This window comes from Chelonia mydas, chromosome 12, assembly GCF_015237465.2.
Source record: "Chelonia mydas isolate rCheMyd1 chromosome 12, rCheMyd1.pri.v2, whole genome shotgun sequence".
In the NCBI taxonomy this organism is placed as follows: Eukaryota; Metazoa; Chordata; order Testudines; family Cheloniidae; genus Chelonia; species Chelonia mydas.
The window spans coordinates 33,749,180-33,766,415 of record NC_051252.2 but is presented as its reverse complement, the minus strand read 5'-3'; the positions used below and the strand labels follow the sequence as shown (position 1 = coordinate 33,766,415).

At 43.3% G+C, this 17,236-nt stretch overlaps 1 long non-coding RNA gene across 1 annotated transcript in view; it reads left to right on the top strand.

The window, feature by feature from the left end:
* The first annotated feature begins 9,291 nt into the window (after nucleotides 1-9,291).
* LOC122462613 overlaps nucleotides 9,292-17,236 on the top strand; it is a 50,919-nt gene continuing 42,974 nt past the window's right edge. Inside the window, exon 1 of the long non-coding RNA XR_006285292.1 lies at nucleotides 9,292-9,686. This is a non-coding gene — a long non-coding RNA (uncharacterized LOC122462613). The remainder of the gene's footprint in view (nucleotides 9,687-17,236) is intronic.

The window sequence follows — 17,236 nt, the reverse complement described above, 5'->3', positions numbered from 1 at the left end:
CCCTTAATGCAACCAGTTGTGTGTTCACATACCCTGGTTTACTCCAACAAGGAACCTCTTAGTCTGTGTGCGGCAACAGCATTCAGCAAGCCACAAGAGACAATGATTTTCTGCACTGCCACTTCCAGCTCAGGTTTCAGAGTAGCAGCCGTGTTAGTCTGTATTCGCAAAAAGAAAAGGAGGACTTGTGGCACCTTAGAGACTAACCAATTTATTTGAGCATGAGCTTTCGTGAGCTACAGCTCACTTCATCGGATGCATATGCATCCGATGAAGTGAGCTGTAGCTCACGAAAGCTCATGCTCAAATAAATTGGTTAGTCTCTAAGGTGCCACAAGTACTTCCAACTCAGCTTCTTTGCTCGCCAGCGCTTGGGCCAATTTTTTTACACCTTGAGGAGTGGTGGGCTGCAGAAGGAATAAAGGTGGCAGCAAGAGCAAACTGACTTTTTCCATGTTCCGCTTCCATCTGATTTTTGATTTTGAAATCTAAGCACAGTGCCCGGCTTGCTGCTTTTCAGCTCCGTGAGTTAATAATTTCCTTCTCTGTGTTGTCGCCAACAATCATGGGAGGATGAAAGGGAATATCTCCCTACGCTGCCACGTGCTTGGCAAGCATAGTAGAAGCCTTGCCTTATCGACGAAAAGGTGGCTTGTGCATCTACTTATTTTCAGTCACTTTGGCATGAGGATTTTCTTTGGAGAACAAAAAAGCAGTAAAATTTGCATCTCCAGCATCCTTTCGAAAAGCAGCAGCGTACTGAATTCTTCTAAATCTGAAGTGTGTTACGCAAATTGCTTGTCACGGTACTTACAAAAGCCCCTTTAGTAGCTAGTCTAAGCAGTTCTCCGAAACATTCACATGCCTGGGTCAAGTAAAAGTCTGAGCACAAGGGCTTATTTCATGTCCTAGCTGCACTGCAGCATTGGGTGGTATTTTCCCTTAGGTGGAGATGGTGGTTATGATGATAGAGGCAAGTTGGAGAAATTTCCTTCAAGTCATAAAGTGTGTGGTTTAGGCTGGAGGGATCTGAGATTGAAGAGAGACTTAATTGTGTGTGTGGTGGATTAAAGGGGAATGAAATTTAGTGAAACCCTGAATAGTGTGTGAGGAATTCTGCCTCCCCCCACTACAACTCTTCCACTCCACTGTGGTAGCACAGAAGAGCCATAAACAGCCCACAAATAGCCAAGGTAGAATTCTTCATGCACAGCTGGGCTGTAGCAGGTGGCAAAATGCAAGCCTGGGATGAGGCATGCTCACAATCCAGGGGCTATGGGGACTCTGGGCAGCACCCGACTACAGAGCAGCCCATAGGCAATCTCAGAGCAAATTAGAGCAATCCAGAATCCTGAGGGCACAGAAATGGTTCAAAGCATCTTTACCCTCCTCTTCCTGAGCTGCACCTTCTGTGCTGGGGGCTTTCTGGAAAATGCCAGTCCATAACCAGATGGCTGTCATGGGAAGAGAAAGAAAGAAAAAGAAAGAAAGGCCATTGTGAGGGGGTGCCCATCCCACACAGGACTGGACCGGGTTAACGTGGCTAGATAGGCTTATTAACTCCATAGGCTACACCTGGAGGAAAAGCCAGGAAGATGGCAATAGACAGAGGCTGCTGCTGGGAAAGAACAATCACTCCCTGGGAAGAGGGAGGAGAGTTTGGAACTGGTACACTCAGGGCAAGGAGGGAAACTAGGAGTTGTAGGAAGCAGTCCAGGGAAGGAGCATTTAGGGCTGGAAGAGGAAAGCCCAGAACTGCTGCATTGAGGGTCCCTGGACTAGAACCTGGGGAAGAGGGTGGGCCTAGATTCCCTTACCAGACACCGAGGGCATGGCATAGACCGGGGGGGCAGTGAATGGGAAGAATGCCTGGGTCACTGTGGGAGTGACAGAGAATTGAAAGACTGTACCTCAGGAAGAGGGAAACGCTGAGTAACCTAGCTGGAGGACTGAGTCATGAAGAGAACTCTGCAGTTCCTGGGATGAGAGAGGAACTGCAGACTGAGAGAGACACAGTGTGAGGGCATGCAGTCCTGGGAAGGGATGTCACCCTCGAGAGCTAATCCGCAGAGTGACCAGGAGAAGGCACTGAACAAGTGGTGAGTGGAGAACCCCTGTCATAGCCCTTAATATTCTGTGTGTTAGGGGCTTTCCATAAATTACGTAACATAGCTTTGGGGGAATTTCAAGACCCATCCACCCCCTTTTAACACTTTGTAACATTGAAACAAACATGCAAAATTAAGGACCAACCCCCCCCCGCTCCCAATCCATTATGTAATTTATGGGCAGCCCCATAGCGACACCAAGCTACCAATAGATGCTCTTCGCATGGTAGCATTTCTGAGTTTAATGATTAAAGATGCAAAAGTAGTTTTTTGTGAAAACCAGGGCCTCCGGAAAGTAAGGATAAATGGCTAGATCTCCAGGACTGTAATTTGAACAGGTTCCAGACCACTGACCAGAAGAAAATTCAACTCCTGAACACAAAGACATGTTTGCAGCCATGCACGCCATCTGACAAAGTAACTAGATTATGTCAGATTTTGCTAACAGGCAACCGAATGTAAATAAACCTGAAAGATTACTCCACAGTGTTTGACTGTAGGTGGTGAAAAATACCACTCACGAAGAATTATGGCCTAAACTATGTTTATGTTCCTACCTTTATGTTCCTAATCCGCTCTCAAGGCTTGCTTTGTGTCTTAAAAAAACAAAACACAACAACCTTAATATTTCTTATATGTCAGCTCAGACTCCCCCCCCCCCTTGGGTTAATACATTACACAGTCTTGTTGTTTACTTCTCATTAAGCTAAATGTTTTATGCAAATCATCTGACATAAAGCCAGACGACCAATCTAGAAAGGCTGTAATTCCATTTGATGAGTTCATTCAACTGAAATCTGTACTTAATTTCCATAATTATACTACCCTATTCTCATAATGTGAACTGATTGCTGAGAAAACACAAAATAACTAAAATGCATTCAGATTTAAAATATGAAAATGATATGTCCCTTTGGGCATAAGAATTATGTTTTACAAACAGTTTCTCTATTTTCTTATTTCTCCCCCCTCAGATAATATCTCTTTATTTAAGGCTGTGCCAGCCTAATTTAAAGACCATTAAAATAACACCCATTTCTGATGCACTTTTGTCTTAACAGGGGGAAAAACACATGCCCACGCGCACGCACGCACACACAAAACACAAGGCATTAGCAATGGTATTAATGTGTTATGCTCAGGAGCTTGAAGATTGCCATTTTCAGAGTCATGCAGCTTAAACCTAGAACAAACTGGTTGCGTTGCTGCTGACAAGTCTACGCATTTTCTTAATTATAGAATCAGCCAAATTAAGTCACCGCTGCACCAATCAGTCTGTAAAAGAACTAGCATGGCTGCTCCTCACAGGGCTTGAAGAAACCTAGGACCAAAGTTTTGAGAAACTTTGGTCATTTCAACTACATCTTTCTTGGCTCCCCAGAATTAGCAGACTGCTGGCTTTCATTTTTGCATTGTGTATTCTATTGTTCAGAGGACTCTTACTATAATATTTGGTCATATTTATTCAGCATGCTTTATCCAAAAAGGATCCAGAAGTGTTCTACGCTATGGACCTAATGTAGTTCCCATCAAAGCCAACGGATGGACATGACCAGGGAGGATCAAGCCTTTTGGCCCAGATCCTCAAGGGTTATTTAGCCACATAACTGTCACAATGGCAGTTACGTATCTAAATAGCTTTGGAGATCTGAGCCTTTGTCTCTCTGCGTTTGGGGATTTCAATTTTCATTTTAAACCACGACAAACCGATAAAGCAAAACAAGTTTTAATCTACCAGTGTCATTTCTAATGCCCACATCACCCTACCAAATTACAAGTTGGGTTAAGTGTGTCCGTAAGGGACTCTGCTCTCCACCATTTCTTTATGCCTCATAAATAGGAAAAGACTTTTGGCAACTATAAGTTCCAGACTTGGGCTTGTTCTGAAAACACTTGCATGAGTTTTGCCCTGGGCTCCACTATCCAGAATGTTCCTGTTGAACACTGGGGTGCCTCATGAATGGAGAAGTGACCACTAACATAGCCATATCTTATCCCATTAAGTGCCTTTCAAGATAAGGCCCCAGACAATGACCTTGAGGAATTATTGCTGGTACAGTGGCATCTTTGGAGCGTCTTCTGATGGACTCATTACTTTTTCTTCTTCTTGCTTAAAACATGAGTTGCTGTGCTCTGCACACCTTGGGCTCTCTCAGTTGGGATCCTACCTCAGTGATAGTCCTTTAAAAGCAATAGCATCAGTCATTTACTTCCTATGGAAATTCTCTGCTGCAAAAAGTTTGCTTTCTATGCACAGCAAAATCACAGGAACCAGCACAGGAAGGGGTCTGTGTGCACAAGTACCTAGCCCCCAAAGACACTAGGGCTAAAATTTTCAAGCCAGGGAACCTAATGTTAGACTTCGTAACCACATTTAGGTGCCTAAATATTGTTGCTGATCCCACAAGAGGGCATTGCTCTGAGTGCTGCGGTAAACCAGTCCTTAGAAGTTTGGTAGCTTGCTGACGTCCCATGTGCTCAGAGGCAAGTGCTGTAGATCAGTGGTTCTCAAACTAGGGGCGCCGCTTGTTCAGGGAAAGCCCCTGGCGGGCTGGGCTGATTTGTTTACCTGCTGCATCTGCAGGTTCGGCCGATCGCGGCTCCCACTGGCCGCGGTTCGCCGCTCCAGGCCAATGAGGGCTGTGGGAAGGGCGGCCAGCGCATCCCTCGGCCTGCGCCACTTCTCGCAGCCCCCATTGGCCTGGAGCGGCGAACCGTGACCAGTGGGAGCCGTGATTGGCCGAACCTGCAGACGTGGCAGGTAAACAAACCGGCCCGGCCCGGCAGGGGCTTTCCCTGAACAAGCGGCAGCCCTAGTTTGAGAACCACTGTGCTAAGGGCAGTGCATTAGAGGGGTAGTTAGCCAGGATGTCTTAAGAAATAATGATAATTACACTTTGCAATGTCTCATTATATACACAGGAATCATGCCACCCACGTATGAAGTGCAGTCACCTCTGGGATGAAGTGCAGCGGTACTTAACAGCACATGGAAGTTGTATGCAATGGATCAGGACAGCAGGTGCCTGATTCTGAGATTGTCTGATCACCCACAACTTACCATTGACTGTAGCTTGGTGAAAGTCGTGGGTGCTCATTCTGACTCCGGATCTGGCTTGAAAGGGAAGAAGGAAGCAAAGGAGGAATTTAGGCTGGCACAACGTAATTAACTAAGCAGGGTTATTGATCACTTTCCTTAGTGCACACTATCCATCCTTAAGGTGAACAGCTCACACACAGTGGTAGATGAGATCCTGTAATTATTTCCTGTACTAAGTGTAAGGGGAAATATGTTATCTCAGATACCACTGTATGATAACTGTTGGCAAATGGAGATGACAAGGCAGATGACACATAGACAAAAATAGACATAGAACTCAGTCTTGCAAAGGGTTGAGTGCTCTGGCTCCAATCCAGCAAAGCACATAAGTATATGTAAGCATGTGAGTATTCCCTTTGATTTCAATGGGATTCCTTATTGGTGGAAAGTTAAGCCCATGCTTAAGTACTTTGCTAGATCAGGATTATAATAACCAAGAATCATCCCTTTCCATTTGACTACATAGAGCGTGATCACAAAGAAAGCTGGATCTGACAAATACAGCACATCCACTATTTGGAACTAGGCATATTGTTATAGTTAATGCTGAGAACTTGTAATTTGTTTGTAATAAAAAGAAATATATTTTTTTCAGTCTCCTGATTAAACTAGAACACTTTCTCCCTCAGATGCTAAAAAATGGAGTAGCCACACTTGATAAAAGGCATACACTCCCTCTCTCACGTTATGGCAGTTTACCCATTAAAAGGAGGGCCCAAATTTTTCTCCACCATCCAGTATTGCCCAAGAGTTCTTCCCTGTCTCATAACTCTGTGACCGCCCATTTTGCTGTCACCCCTAAATGTGTTACTAGGTCAAAGGTTTCCAGGGGGCACTGTTCCCTCTAAGCTGTGGGCGTGTGCGCTCGCTCACAGCTCTTAAACCCTGGGCACGTGGCGAAACACCGCGCGCACTCCGGCTTTGGCGGGTTTTTGTTTTTTTTTTTTTTGCTTCAGCGGCAGCACAGAAGAAATTTTTTGGGCACACGGCCTGTTAATAATTAGAGGGAACATTGCTAGTGGGTATACATCCTTGATTTGTATCCCTGGAATAATCACGAGAGTAACGAGACAATTCAACTCTGCTAATGGTGGCCACAATTCTGCCGTTTGAAACCCAGGCACTACCTTGAGTACAGGAGTATTTTGTGTGTGTGCGTGTTACTCCTATTACATTTTTAAGCCCTCTAAGATGTTTTCTCTTCGTTTAAACCTTCCCTTCATTTAAACCTTTTACAATTCGCTGAACTCTACACGCTCTTAACTTACGTGGAACTCAAAATTGTAGTTCACTTGTATGAATTCTTCCCAAGGCTTGAATGTGTGGTAGACACTTATGTATGATTGACTGATGGTGAAGCTGGTTTAATATGCAATACCACATTGAGTCTATGCAGTAATATTGCTCCAGGAGTTCTAGACAATGCAGTCACCACTGCAGATACCAAGATGGCCTTTCCGAAAAAAAGGACCAGAATCTCATTACTGTTTTTTATAAAAGTAAGAAATAATCCTGTTAAAAATTCAAACATTCAAATAAATCAATTTAGAAACTTTCCCACATATCCTCCTTCAAACATGCTAGTCTTTCTTCCTTGAAATGACAAATAGTACCACTGAGAACCATGCAAATGGTATAGTCTCGGTGTGTTGGCAACAAGAAATCCTGCTCAAATAGGGCCTGGTCAAACTCTTATTTGAAGTCACTGGGAGTCTTTTAAATTCGGTTTCAAAGCCAATTGGATCAGGCTAATACTTGGCAGGAATGGGTGAACCTGAAGAAGTTCAGGTTCCACTTTTAGCCATGAAGTTCAACAAACTCAAACTTCAACCTTACAGGAGAGGAGTCCCACTCTAGTGTCCACTTCAGGGTCAGCCACATGGAAGCTACCATCCCTCTCCCGCCACGGCACTCTGAGAATCGGACCCTAGGGCTCTTCTGAATCACCTTTTAGTCTCATACATCATGGGCCCAATCCATAGCTGGTGTATCTGTGCCTTGCTCCATAATGTAGCAGTGCTGAATTCAACCAGCGTCAGGATCTGACCCAGCAGAATAGTTTTGAAAAAAGCTCCTCCTCTCCCTTCCAAACCACATCGAAAATCTCCCCCGCCCTGCTTCCCCAGTCACCCTTACTTTCCTGCTCAACATATCCTATCTTCCCTCTTTGCTCTGCCTGCCTCAGCAACCCCTTACTTCACCTCACTTCTCTCAGCCTGTTTCATCCCTACTCCACCAATCATAGTGAAACTCCTTGCTCTGTTCAAGTAAAGGTGAAAATTCCAAGGATATTAGGACCTTTTTAACAGGATTGTAAAGTCTCCTTTGGCATTTTTTGGTTTATTTGTCTGATTTACTAAACTGACATAATTTGTGGGCTTTATTGTATATATCAAATCTTTCATATAGTTCAAATAATTCATAATTGTGCCCTATATTGATATAATGTAGCACCTGAAATCCAAAAGATTCTAAAGCACTTTATTTAATCAGGGATCTAATCCCCATGTGGACCAGTAGCCTGAATTCTGCACCACAACAATACTGACTTGAAGCCAGTCACATTTCGGGGTTTGGAAGGTGGAGGGAGAATTTACATATGGACCATGTAATTGCTGGACTTGGCATGTGGCCAAGGCATTGGGGTAAACACTCCGAACTTTGTGAGGCAGTGGACACAGGAAACACATGCAGCAGGAAAATTCCCTGCTGCATATTGGAAAACTGGCTGAGTACTGATTCAGAAGAAAAAGTGTCACTCACTGAATCATCAGCATCACTTCCTGTAGCAACTAGTTATTCCAGAAGAATGAATTCTCACTAATTCAATTAAAGTAATGGACAGAAAGAGTCTAAAAGCTAAATTCTCATTCATGTTAGTTGAAAAGAGTTATTCAGCAAGTGAATACAAAGGTTGTTCACAGGCTTATAGATTATTAACTTCATACTCTGTAAACAAAACCCAGAAGAAAATATTGTCCTAGAACCAAAATCCTATTAATTTTACAGCTGAAAGAAGTCCCTTTAAGAAAGTAAATCGCCTTTTACTTGAATGTAGCTTACAACTATCAAGCTCCATTGAATTAATGTCTCATGGCAATGGAAGGGCTAATGAAACCTATTTGAGAGAAATGTCATTTGTTCTGAAAACTGACGGTCGTTGTAGATTTCTTCATCTGATTGAGAGAATGACCTAATTTTATAGAAGATGAGACTGGTTGGGGAACCAGCAGTTTGTATTTGCATACACCAAAGGAAGCTGCTTTTTACTGTGCTTATTTGCATGAAGCAATTTAGATGCAGTTTGGTCATAAAAAGGCTCTTCTCTGAGTTTCAGTGGGTCTTTCTGAAAGGTAAAACACAGTAATTACTTAATGGGAAATGTAAGAATACTGTTCGATGTCTATAACTTCCTTGAATTGATACCAGCTGGCTAATTTAATGGCTTAGGGTCACTGAACATATTTCTAATGTCTCCCTCCACCTCCAATTCAAAATAGATCTCTTAAGTTTATCTAATTTTAGCTCACTTGAAATGTCCAAGGTTGATAGAGTTGATTTACATACCAGCTGAGCAATAGAAACAGTTAATACCATTTTTATTAAGTGGCTATATAGCTGCTGAGGACTGTCGCTTTCACTGCTGTATGAATGCCGCAGCTTTTTTAAAATCTCTAATTACATTTTAATGAGATACATTAAATGTAGAAATAGAACTTGGTGTGACAATTATTTTGCTAAGAAGCTCTCTTATCTATATTCAATATACTGGGCACGTTTGTATTAATAATGGCAAATGCCCTCCCATGTGCATACTGTACTTATTATTATTTGTTCAGTTAATTAATTTGCTGGATATCCAGGCAAAATAGACACAAAAATACAATAATTAAACATTGGGTCTTACAGCTACAGATCCCCTAATACCTTTGGAAATGGAGCATTCCACATGGTAGTGGGTGATTAGATCCCTGATTATACAAGTGATCATGGACAATACAACCGAAAGCAGGATTTAAAGTAAATTCTGAAAACAGCCACTGAGCGACTTTGTTGGACCCTGTGAAGGGTGTTTAGCCCACACTTGCCCTGAAAGGATTAATGAAGAGTGAGAAGGGGGCTAGTTAACCCAACAGGACACAGCAGAGACAATCAGGTGGCTAAGCAATCCCCTGATTGAATGAGGGAGCCCAGCTGAGGAGGAATGAGCTGGGCTGGGACTATAAAGGCAGGAAATTGGCAGCAGAAAGGGGCTGCTAGGAAAGTCTGTAGTCACTCTCTGAGAGAGGGGAGGTACCAGGAGGGTAGGATGGGGCTCAGGGAAAGTAGTAAGGCCTAGAAGGGAACAGACCTTGAGTGCTGGCTAGAGGGTCCCTGACCCAGAACCTGGAGTAGAGGGGGAGGGCTTGGGTTCTTTCCCATCCTTGAATGATATGGGAAAGACTTGAATGGGTGACCGCCACAGATTTTCACCTTGGGTAAGTCACTGAATTTCTCTAGCCCCCAATCCAGCAAATCACTTCAGCGTATGCTTAAGTTTTAAGCATATGCTCCAGTCCCTTTGGAATTCAATGGTGCTTATGGGCAACCCTTAATCTATAAAACCTTTAAACCTGTGCTTGAGTCCCATTGGCATCAAATGGAATAGAGCACCGTCAGAGGGATATCCACAACTACAGAGAGATTGTGAAGGGCTGGTGGAAAAAACAAGGAAGGGAGAAAAATGTTTAAAGCAAAAATAACTATTTTGTGTCTGTGCAAATATAATTGTAGCTGCATTTATGGGGCATCACTTGTTGTTACTTAACATTTTTTTCCGGCTAGAGTAGAATTTAATACAGAGCATAGTTTTAGCTGAGCGAGCTAGCTTTTAGGGAAGAAACAATGGAGTCATCTTGTGGGGAGGAAAGGAAGATAAATTTCAGGGACAATGGTCTGGTAACATCACTAGTTTTCAGACCTCATAATTAGCTCAAGAGATTCAGGAGACCTTCAGCTCTAGGAGATTCATCCCTGATTAAAAGTTTGTAGTGGAACAACACTTGATGAATACTAGATGAGTAATCAGAGATCACACCTTGACTACTAATTGGGTAGCTAATTAAAATACTGCAGCTCCTCCCAGTAAGAGAGATGCTCTGGTGGTGATTCGATACAAGTTACCTACCGTGTTCACAGATTCTAATCGGCAAAGAATCGTGCAGTGCAAATATTGACATGCTACATCCAGAGCATGTTGCATTCCCCTCTGCTCTGTCTCTAATATTACATATTCTGAATAAACTTGACTTTAACTTTCTCAATCTAATGTAGGAATCCAGAAATATTTACCATATTAAAGGGGCATTGTGGCTGGGGGTTTTATAATTAAGTTCAAATGTAGAACCGACATATTGGGTCAAAATTTCAAGCATCAGACTTCTAATTTTGTGCTCCACATTTCTTGTGACCTTAGGCAGAATGCTTATTTGCAACACGCAAAAAGGCATTTAAGCGCCCGCTAGATTAGTGCACTTTTGACTAACAAATTTAATAATATTATGATAGAAGGTGTAATATAAATGCAAGGTATTATTTGAATCAGTGTAATGAGTTTATCCTCACAAATCTCTGTGAGTTATGAGATAATTGAGGCACAAGGATTTTCAGTAGGGTCCACCTGGCTGGAGTTAGGGTCATACAAAAGGATGTGTGCAGGGTCCGTTTTAACACTTTCACCTGCAGATGAAAGCTTCTAACATCTGCGCACAAGGATGATGGAATTTTCAATTGGACAAGATATGATGATTGGTATTCGTTGTTGTTGTTGATAAAATATCTTTTATATACCACTCTTCATCTGCAAGATCACAAAGCTCTTTACAAAGGAAGTAGGTATCATTGTCCCAATTTTACAGGTGGGAAAAACTGAGGCACAGAGCAGCAAAGTGATGTGCCCCAGGTCACCCAACAGGTCTGTGGAAGAACCAAGATTGGGACCAGGTCTCTTGACTCCCACTCTAATGCCAGTTGTATGCTCAGGCACAGCAAAGGCTGGGTTTTGAGTATTAGGCTGCTCAGAACAGATCCTCAGAGGTATTTAGGCACCTAAGCTCTGTTGAAATCATAATTACCTTTGAGGATCTCTGCCCTAATGACTCCCTTAAAGCTACACAGGAAGTCTGTAGCTGATGCAGGAACACATTCTTTCCCAATTCCTACCTCATCTACCTTATCATAAAACCATCCTCCCTTGCCATGCCTGTTTTGATGCACAAATGTAGGTTTTGCATACTCAGGTGGCCCACACACAAAGAAATGTATGCCACTTATGTAAAAATGCTGTTCAAAGAATTTGAAAAAGTCGTGTGGACACTTTGTAACATTCTATGTTGCAGGAGACCATGTTCCTGTTAACTCACCCCCTTGATTCATGGCAAGAATGATTGAATATTCCTGATAGATCAGTGTCAAGTATTAGTCTGGGTAGCTCCAGTGATGGCCAATTCCACTTCTCCTCTCCGCAACTTCTTATATTGCTGAGCTGTTCTTCCAGATCAAAAGATCTTCCTAATATACAAATGTTCTAGTCTGAAGCTTAAGTCCATTATTTCTTGTTCGGTACTGACTGATTAATGAGAACATTTGATCCCTGTCCTCTTTATGTAATCATGTCTCCTCCTTGTTCTAGGACAACTTTCACATCTCTTAAAGGTGCCTGCAAGGGTGTTTTAAAAAATTGGTTTGGGCCCTCTTTGTTTTGATGGTGTATAAAGAAAGTCCAAATATTCCTCCCCACACACTTTTCTTGCTGCTTTTTACCTTACAATTAACTCAAGAATATTGCAATGTGCAGGAATAAGATACTATCAGGTTAAATAACTGGTGAATCCTCCAGCGGTGCTCACCATGTTCCATGCATCAGGGACCTCTTGCAACTAGCCAGAGCAGCAGAATGTATATAGCTAGGCCTTACATATTTGTATATGGTTAGTAAATGTGGTTGTCTGGAACCCAGCTGGGCTGGTGGGTTTCTTATAACTTTTCTTAAGTAGAGAGCAAAGGACGCAACAGATATCAAATCTGATCTGTGACTTATTATCTATTAAAAAATCCTAGCTCCTTCTCATGGTGGTTGGTACTCTTTGTGGACTCAAGCCAAACTCCATTAAACTCAGTGGGAGTCTTTGTATAGTTTTCAATGAGAGTTGGAATGGGCCCTCTGTGAATGGTGGCTGTAGTGGGGGGGAAATGCACCTTCCTTTTAATTGCTTGTTTCTGCAGTTTTGGCAGTTATGCTTTGTAGGCTCACTCTCTGGTTCCACGAAGCTAAAACAAGGACATATTACCAAGTTTTAGCCATTACCCAAATTATCTTTGATATGGTTCTTAATGATGCTTCATTCATTTGTCAAAGTACATTCAGCTGTGAGACTCAAATGAACAGGGTATTAGAAGCCAGAAATATTCCATTCTGATTTTCAGACAGATGACAAGCCGCAGGAGGGCTGCGGGTGGCCGGCATGCACTGGTTAGTTACCAAATTACAGTCAGGGAGACGTGTAGTGGAATCAGGTTCAAGCCAGGTCAGGACACCAGGAAGTCAGGGTCAGGCCCTGAGTTGCAGGCTGGAGTAGTCGGGGACAAACTGGGGTCAGGAGCCGGAATCAAAGGTTCACAGTAAGAGGTGGTCTGCAGAAGCAAGCAAGCAGTCTTCATCATTGCTCAGACAGCTCCCTGTAATGGCTTCCTGGTTTATATACACTGGGGGGACAATCAGTGAGCTCCGGGGGGGCCACCACTCAGGCCCCGCTGGATGGTACTTCCTGCAGTGTCTAGCTTCATAGGGTTCCACAGTGGAAGCTCAGACTGATCTTCCAATGGCAATGCAACAGTGTTAGCAGCCCTACACCTCCATGATCCATAGGTGCTGACTCCGTGAGTGCGCCGGGGCTGGAGCACCCACAGGGAAAAATTGGTGGGTGCTCTGCACCCACCGGTAGCTCCCCGACCTAGCTCACCTCCCCAGCTCCCCTCCTCCCCTGAGTGCGCCGCCGCATCCTGCTTCTCCCCCGTCCCAGTGCTTGCAGCACAAAACAGCTGTTTTGCGGTGCAAGCGCTGGGAGGGAGAGGGAAGGAGGGGGAACATGGCGTGCTCGGGAAAGAGGCAGGGCCAGGGCGGGGATTTGGGAAGGGGTCCAATAGGGGCAGAGTCGGGGTGGGGCTCGGGGCAGGGGCGAGCACCCACCGGCACCAAGAAAAGTTGGCGCCTGTGCCATGGTCCCATGTTTCACTCTGGCAGGTGCTTATATCCCTTGTATAAACTGAATGACACGAGCAATAAGCCTCTATAGCAGCCTATATTCTAGCTCTAGCCCACTGACAGTCTATACAATATCTTCACTGTAATTTGGCTCAAAACACTCTTTTTTAATACCTTGTATTGATCTTACATTACTGTTCCTCTGGAAAGAAACTTAATGCAAGCTTATGCCTCTGTTACCTATATACAAATGAATTAAACATATTATTTTAGTTCTCCTTTTTTCTTTATTGCCCATCATGTCTGGATGCCAATCATGTATGCGTGTATATATATAATGAATTGCATTGCTGCTTAGGATATTTTCAGTTGCTTGATTGCATCAGTGATTTCTATTTATTAAAATATAATAAAGATGAATATTGAAAAAGATACTTTCACATTTTTTTCTAGTTGGGAGGTGCAATCAAACAGAGTACACCGATTGCTGCATCAGTGGCTATAGAGATTTATTGTTGGTGTTAGCTTGTGGAAGAGGAGACAGTGATTGTATTGAGATTGTTTTGGTTGGTAGCTGTCATATCGGGAATAGATAACACAATGATTTCCTATGTAGAGGGAAGGTGTCATGGGTCTCTCTGAGGGGTCAGGGACCCAGCCTCCCTGTGCCAGTCTCTGCTAAAGAGAAACAGCCAACCACATCCACGTGGGGATGATTAATTGGATAAGTAGCTGGATGGCAATTAATTTTTATAAGGAACCCCTGGCCTTATAAAGAGTTATGAGTGCTCAGCAAGAGAGGAAACTGCAGAGGAGAGAGACTACGAACTCTCCAGGCAGGGAGGCCTGCATGACCTCCTGATTCAGCAGGGGAGAGACTGCAGAGCTCCAGGCAGTGGAACAGCCTGCTGACTTACAGCAGAAGGAGAAGGTTTGTTTACACAAACATTTGGCGGTTGATTAAATAAACTAGACCCCTGAAGGGGCATTGTTCATTTATGTACGAGCCTCATTAAACTTACTGAAAACCTTCTAAGGGAAAGTGAGCGGGAGATGTAACCACAGTTCCACACTAGGCCACCAGGGCGGTGTTCCAGGAATGAGTGCCCACCATTACAAAAGGATTATGGAGCCTCTTAGCCTTGGTTTAAAAAAGAACTTATGTCCATGCGTAAGCACACAAGACCTCCCATTGACTTTGATGGCTCTAGTGCATGTGTAAAGTTAGACACATGCTTAACTATCCTTCTTAATTGGGGCCTTAGTTGGGAGCTCACCCCTGGCTGTCACAGACAAGCCTTCCTCATGCTAAGGGCAGGTGATAGGAAGGTGACTCACAGCCCTGGTACCCCTGGGAAGCGCCACCATGGTTTGTGTGGCAGAACATATGCCACCTGCCCCCCCCCCCCCCGATGGGTCACATAGGGGATTGGCTGAGGGAAAAGGAGTGTGGCTAGATCTTCCCTGCAACCCAGTGATCTCCAGCTGCCATCATAGTCCATAGGAACTATTGGAAGCTGGCATAATGTAGACCAGCTCTAAGGATGCTAAAACTGGTGCTGGCCACTTGTGTGGGCACATAGGCAGTCCAGGTTCAAAGAAGGACAAAGATGAAAGCCACGTTGGCCCTCCCCTTGCTGTGCTGGGCTGCGTGCTCCTCAGCTGTAGGTTGCAGCTAAAGGTTGTGGTGTCGGTTAGTTTCTAGCAGTGGACCCTTTGATCCAAACAGATTGTCCTCAATTCCTGAAACAGTCCTAGAATTACAGCCCAAACTCATTATTTCATTCCCGCTTGGCAGTACCCAATCAAAAAACGGACAACCGCCCATCTGTGGTTCAGCTCCTCTGCGGTACAGTGCAATGCATCTAATCCTAATACACCGCATCACCTATCTTCTGAATGGGCTCACACAATACATACCTCAATAGGAAAAATGCATTTCAAAGGTGGGCTGAAATGCCAGACCTCCGAAATGCATTTTTCTCCTCTAATGCCATTCAATAACAAAACAGTCTTCAAGACTATCTTGTCGTGCTGGCATTTATACCCTACAGTCATCACACTCCTCCCTTTCCCTGACCTCATTTTTGGATGGCGGCACTATAGAATTTAATTTTCAATCTTACAGAAGCAGATTCTCCTTCTATCACTGTGGGTTTCTATTCAAGGAAACTGCTAAATATTTCCTCTTTTGGTAGCAGGAGACAAAATTACCTCATGCACAACCTGATGTTATTCCATCTAGTTGGCTTGACATACACTGTGTATTTCAAAGGATCATGCCTCTAAAAGATGAACCGTGTTTAATAAGGACCATAAAAATCTGAGGTCAGTGCCATGAATTCAGCAGCACAATGTTGTATCACAGCACAGACAGTTTCAGACAGGGGACAGCATGCAGCAAGAAAACCCCAGAGACCTTTTTTGAAATTTCATAGAGGGCTTGCCTGGTGATTTAATAATCATATTAAAGGAAAAAAAAGTCCTGGAAAGATAAAGGTAGAGACAATCCAGATCTGTATGGAAAAAGCTGTTTCCCCAGTCCCTTAACGCTACTAGAAAAGCAGATTTGCTGTGAGTGGAGAAAAGCTACTGTCCAGGCTCCATTTTAAGGGAAGCAAATTTAAAGACAGAATTCAGAGGAGCCTGTTATAGTCCACGAAGGAGACCAAGACCGAGTTTGGAATAGCTTATGAAGGAGGAAGGATTCTTGTCTTCCTTGACTTTAGCTCTGCCATTCCGTCAAAAAGCAAAAATCTGAGAGCAGTTAAAATTTCACAGCAGAAAAGGAGAAGAAACAAGTTTAATATAGCATCCAAGCACTGAGGAAATCTTTAACTGAAAAACATAGCGTCTCTGAGAGGAGGAGGTTGTGGAAGAGCCTATGAATGCATCCGATGAAGTGAGCTGTAGCTCACGAAAGCTTATGCTCAAATAAATTTGTTAGTCTCTAAGGTGCCACTAGTCCTCCTTTTCTTTTTGTGAATACAGACTAACATGGCTGCTACTCTGAAACCTATGTACGTAGGGTACACTGCATAAGTAAAAGATGAAGAATTACACTTTTTGATATTGAAATGGCTATTTTAATTGGCTGAACACTTTGTTCCTGGAGCTGCATGGCATGGTAGTACTGAAGTAACATGCTTTTTAAGGACTCCCTTTTCATATGAAGAAATTTCAGAAAAAAATATTTTGGAAATATCTGGAGATTGATATTCTCTTGGACTTGTTATAGCAGACAGCATGACAGTGAAAAACAACAGATACCGGCTATATAAATTCTTCAAATAATTTTCACAGAGTTTAAAGCCAAAAGGGGCCATTAGATCTCATCTGACCTCCTGTATACCAGAGGACATAACCTTTCACTCAGTTATCCCTGTACTGAGCTCAGTAACTTGGGTTTAACTAAAGCATTGTACCAGAAAGGTATCCAGTGTTGATAAGAGATGGAGAATCCACCTCTTCCCTTGGTAGTTGTCCAAGTGGCTAATCACTGTCACAGCTCAAAATTTGTGCAGAATTTCTGTTTTGAATGTGTCTGCCTTTAGTTTGCAGCCATTGGTTCTTGTTATGCCTTTCTCTGCTGGATTAAAGAGTCTTTTAGTACATGGTATTTTTCTCCACCTGGAGGTAGTTGTACATTGTTGTCAAGTCACCTCTCAACATCTTTTAGATTAGCTAGATGGAGAGAGCTCTCGAAACTCTCACTGTACGGCATTTTCTCTAGCCCTTTAATCATATTTGTGGCTCCTTACTGCACTCTCTAATATTTCAACATCC